Raw genomic sequence first — 5,435 nt, 5'->3', positions numbered from 1 at the left:
AAGGTGCTGGAGAGGCATGCCCAGAGGAGGCGGCTGCTGGAAGGGAGCTGCAGCACCAACGAGCCAAGACAACTCAGAACCTGGGCTTCTGGAACTCCAGTGACCATCCTGCATAAGCCTGCAGGAGACCGCAGAGCTCCACAGCCCAACAGCCTGCTCAAGGACTCCTTGGCCCTTTCTTCCCCTGCCCACTGTCAACAGAGCTGCAGGAGAGTCCATGCCTTCGCAGGGACAATGGTGCTGTCAGGAGGCCCCAGAGCCATGGACACACAATAGACTCAGCTACAAGTGAAAGGACCAAACACCTGTCACTCCAGAGACCAAGGTCAAGCTCCCTCAGCCTGAGCCACCTGACAGGTGGGGAAGTGCAAGAGGCTTTGTAACAGGATGAAGCTGAGTTCAAACTTGGCTCTGCTTCTCACTAGCCGGGACCAGGGTGTCATCCTCTCTGAACCATGGCTTCCCCATCTGTAACGGCAGACCATCACACCTCCTCACTCAGTGGGTTTAATGACAGTGAGTGGGCAGAGGGTGTTGCGACATGCTTCGGGGCACAGTAAAGGTCCAGACGGTTGTGGGGCTCTCCCTGCCCCCTGCTCTGTCTTCTTGCCGTGGCTTTCCTATAACGCTCCTAGCAGAGAGCCACTCATCTCTCAGAACCCTCAAGGAAGGATGATATGTGCAATGAGAGATTTCCAGGGACATAAAAGTTACATCACTTTAGGTGTAACGATCAATCAATTCTCTGGTTTGCCTTTTATTTTATTAAGAGCATAACAATGAATCCGATTTCCCTACTTGGATGCTAAAAAAGACAAATTAGCCAAGAGGAAATTCTGCTGAGACTGTATTTAGTATCTGAGAGCCCAAAGCCCCAAGACGGAGCCTTCCTTGTGACCTTGAGAAGCCACAGACACGCAGGCGGCTGGATTCCGGCCTGATGTAGCCATGGCTGGGTCAGCAGCTTGGGAACCCCTAGGCTGCTCTGGGGCCTGGCCAGCAGAGCATATGTGTAAAATCAGAGTGACCCTGGGTCTTCATACAGGACAGTCTGTCTTCTTAAGCAGTGCATGTTGCTTGGGGACTCACTGCCACACTAGCCGTGAGAACTTTTACCCACACTTGTCCAGTTCACCTCCTCAAACTGCCGGGCAGGTTTAGAGGTAGGTGGCAAAAAAAGAAGACTATGGCATAGTCACCCTTCCCACACACACTAAATCACTCAACACAGTCTAGATCAGAGGCTCTTCACGTTTTTTTCTTTGTCTTTTCTGGTTTTTCGAGGTAGGGTCTCACTCTAGCCCAGGCTGACCTGGAATTCACTATGTAGTCTCAGGGTGGCCTTGAACTCATGCGATCCTCTTACCTCTCCCTGCTGAATACTGGGATTAAAGGCATGTACCACCACGCCCAGCTCATTCTTTGCATTTCTGATGCCAGTGGAAAGCAGGGGGTTATGAATTTCACCTCAGATTAATATTTTCACACATGTAAAATACAGTAAGATGAAAAGGAGAACACTTGATGGGGACATATGGAGTCTCACACACATGGAGGGATATATTGCTCACATAGAGGCTTGGACAGAATTTTTAAAAAATATTTATTTATTTATTTGAAAGTGACAGACAGAAGGGGGGGGGGAGGGAGAGAGAGAATGGGCATGCCAGGGCTTCCAGCCAGTGCATATGAACTCCAGATGCATGTGCCCCCTTGTGCATCTGGCTAACGTGGGTCCTGGGGAACTGAGCCTCGAACTAGGGTCCTTAGGCTTCACAGGCAAGTGCTTAACTGCTAAGCCATCTTCACCAGCCCCTTGGACAGAATTTAATGGCGATGTGGGGTATCTAGAAACTTTGTGAAGGAGGTGTTAAGGACTCCTCCGCACAAAGATGGGGAAAGGCCTTTTCTTGAAGAGGGTAAATGGAACATGAGGCAATCCAGAAAGGGTCATGGGTGTGTTAAGGGAGGGAGCCTGGGGCTTGGTGGGAAGCACTGTAACTGGGTTCTCACTCTTCCTGGCTAGTGACAGATGTGGATGAGTTTGCAGTGAATTACCCATTCTTCTCTGGGTCGGGCCACGGCAATGAGACCATAGCAATCTGGTCAGCAGCAATCATTAAGGAAGGACAGAAAAGCCGATGGGGGACAAGGAAGAGGGTGCCTGGCAGCAGCTCTGTGTTGCCCCAGAAGGACAGCCTGCTGGGAGTTCGGGTGCACAGGCAGAAATAGCCCACCATCAGCCCCTGTGGACCCCTGAAGGGTGTTCCCTCACCTGCCAGCCACTGGCTACACCGTTGGAACAAGTCTCTGGCAGATTGGTCAGCAGGGGGGTTTAATTTTGAGAGGCTCCCTAGGGGTTTTCTTATTCCAGACAAGCTCTTCCTTACCTCCACTGTGCATAGTTATCCTGTTTCCCCTCAGAAGTCCCAATCAGTGGGCTTAGTGGGTAAGGCACCTGCCTGCGAAGCCTAAGGACCCATGTTCTACTCTCTCCAGATGCCACATTAGCCAGAGGCACAAAGGTGAGGCAAGTGCAAGGTCACACATGCCCGCTAGGTGGCGTGAGCATCTGGCATTCGATTGCAGTGGCTGAGGCCCTGGAGCACCAAATCAATCTCTCTCTCTCTCTCTTACTCTAAAATTAAAAAAAAAAAAAAAAAAGAGGAGGTACACACGGCTGCACTGAGGTTGTGGTGGTCAGGCATCAGGGTTGCCTGAAGAAATGCCTGAAGAAGCTGTGATACGGCCCAGCAGACTTCCGGTAGAGCTCACAAGGAAGAAATAATGCTGTCAGCATGTCCACACACTGCACGCTCTGCCAGCAAATCCCCATAGCCAAGGAACTGACCATGAGAGCCGAGTTGCTTTGTAGATCAAGACAAGGTGGCATAGAAGGTGGTGCGAAGCTGTGCAGCAAGTTGAAGGCAGAATTAAAATCCTTCCAGAAGGGAGAAGCTGGGCAGGTAGCCATGAATTACTACTCAACAGTGGACACTGCAAGTCTTATATTGGGCCAGCCAGGCCAAATGACCCAGTGGGTGCAATAGTGGCATGTCTGTCATGGTGGAAACCAACTGCCCTCCAATTGGACTGGAGGCCCGCTCCATGGGGGGAATACATTCCTGATACTGAAAACTTAAAACAGGGGTAGTCATGAGCCCTACGGGTGTAATGTCTGCTGCTGTCTGGCTAAATATATATACTATGCTTATCAAATTGCCCAGTAAGCACTTCTCTTAATGTTCATACCCTTATATTAATGCTACTCTCACTTTTGGTAGAGAATCTTCTCTTTTCAGATAGTAGTGACCTTGGGATGACTCAGAAGGTATCATAGTGTTGGAAAGAAGTGACAGGAGTGCTCAGCACTGCAATATCTCTATCACACCTTCCAAGACTCAGGGTCTATGCGGAAGAGGTGGCAGAAAGAATGTAAGAGCCAAAGGAAGGGTGGTACTCCTTACAACGTGCTCCCTCCAGACACAAATTGGCCTGGATATCCCTGACCTCACCATGCCTGACACTACCTACACAAGACCATCATAAGAGGAGGAAAAGATCATGACATCAAAATAAAAGAGAGACTGATTGAGATGGGGAGGGGATATGATGGAGAGTGGAGTTTCAAAGGAGAAAGTGGGGGGAGGGAGGGTAATACCATGGGATATTTTTTATAATCATGGAAGTTGTTAATAAAAATTTGGAAAAATAAATAATCCCATTTACAAAACACAAATCGGACACACTTGAGAGTCATTGTGGAATCAGTGGAAAACCTGGGAGAAGCCATCAGTGTTCTCCATGTTCTTGGTTATACAGACTCTGTGGGAGAAAAGCAGACCCTGGTGGTGGATGTTGTGGCAAATGGAGGTTGTATGTGGGTGAAAGCCACTGGCCAGAAGGCTGAAGCGCTACATGACGTCTGCCTGGGCAGGGGTCAATGTGGTGCCAAGAGCATCATCCTCCAGGCCAGCCGCCAGTAGCCAGAGCAGTACAGCAACCTTCACATCATCTGCGTTTTACAGCAGTGTCTCCGGCCCTACGGCAGAAAAGCTGAAAGAAACGGGCATATCTGCGAGAGGAGACATGGCAGCCTTGGGTTGCCTGTTAGAGCACCAGAAGAGCTCCAGCTACTGGGAGCGAGTCAGATGACGAGGGCCCGGGACTTCTGCAGGTGACCACCGAGAAAATATCCTAGCAAGTGCTGCATTTTCTACAGAGATGAAGGCGGATGTGTGTCGAAGAGTCAGTCTGGACCTCACTGCCTTAATCACCTGTGTGTCTGCTCTCAGCTATGGAGGCTGCCACTTTATCTTTAAGGAAAAAGCGCTCACAGAGCAAGGAGTTGTTTGCTTGCAAATCTGCAATCAAGGATCTTCTGTCAATTCTTGATACTTTAGGGGGACCTGGGAAGAGAGAGGGGGCCACTATGGTAATTAAGTGAATCAGTGTGGTACCAGACCAGCCTTCTGATCATGCCTTGAGACTAGTGGCCAGTTCAAAAATTAATAGTCATTCGTTATCAATTTTTGGAGCTGGAGGCACCTTGAAGGCCATCACAATGACTGCCAATAGTGGTTTTGTCAGAGCTGCAAACAACCAGGGTGTTAAATTTAGTGTGTTTATCCATCAGCCCCGAGCACTTACTGAGGGTAAAGAGGCTTTAGCCATGCCCTTACCCAAAGACTTAAATTTGACAGTGGACAGTAATGGCATTCTTTACCTGTTGTCATGGAAATAAGTTATTTATACCAAAGGCTGGTCTTCCCATCTAAATTTGTGAGGAAAAAAAATTGTTTATAGTAAAAATAATGCTTAGAACTCCTGAAGTAGAAATTTTGTGTGTTTCAACTATATTTGAAGTTGTAATAATTGAGAAGCACAAGAGAAATTTACCAAACCACGGCAATGAAGAACAGAACATGTGTGAGGCCCTTAGAAGTCCTGTAACACCTTTGTTGGGTTCAGTGGGGCTTCCACCCCACCCCCACCCAGGTATCGCATTTCATGAAATATGGCTTCGAGCCGTTTGCCTTCATGAAATCCCTGGATTCTCATTGTATTGGGTTACCAGTTAGTGTAGGCTGAAAGTGGAAGATAACAGTTCAGTTCATTATTGATTTTAGATCCTAAAGTTACTGTCTATTAGTGAAAAACTTCCACACAGTCAGGTGGGTTTGCTTACAGAGTACATAACGTGAAAATCTGAGTGCCGCCTGTCTCTGGATGTGCTTTAAATAGAGCCGACAGTCTCACCTAGATCACTGAAGGTACAGACTTACTTTGAGAATTTTTGTAGAATAAGGTTTTAAGTCCAGGCAGCCCCAAATTGCAGGTGTTTGAATGATGACTACTACCTTTCTTGTGCCATTTGCATATGGCAAGCTATGACTACATTATCTCACTTTATAAAATGATAGGGGACAATACAT

The 5,435-nt window shown here is 48.1% G+C and overlaps 1 pseudogene; it reads left to right on the top strand.

The window, feature by feature from the left end:
• The first annotated feature begins 2,789 nt into the window (after positions 1-2,789).
• LOC101600142 lies at positions 2,790-4,744 on the top strand (annotated as a pseudogene).
• Positions 4,745-5,435: the final 691 nt, after the last annotated feature.

This window comes from Jaculus jaculus, chromosome 19, assembly GCF_020740685.1.
Source record: "Jaculus jaculus isolate mJacJac1 chromosome 19, mJacJac1.mat.Y.cur, whole genome shotgun sequence".
Classification (NCBI taxonomy): Eukaryota; Metazoa; Chordata; class Mammalia; order Rodentia; family Dipodidae; genus Jaculus; species Jaculus jaculus.
This window is presented reverse-complemented; position numbering and strand designations above follow the sequence as displayed.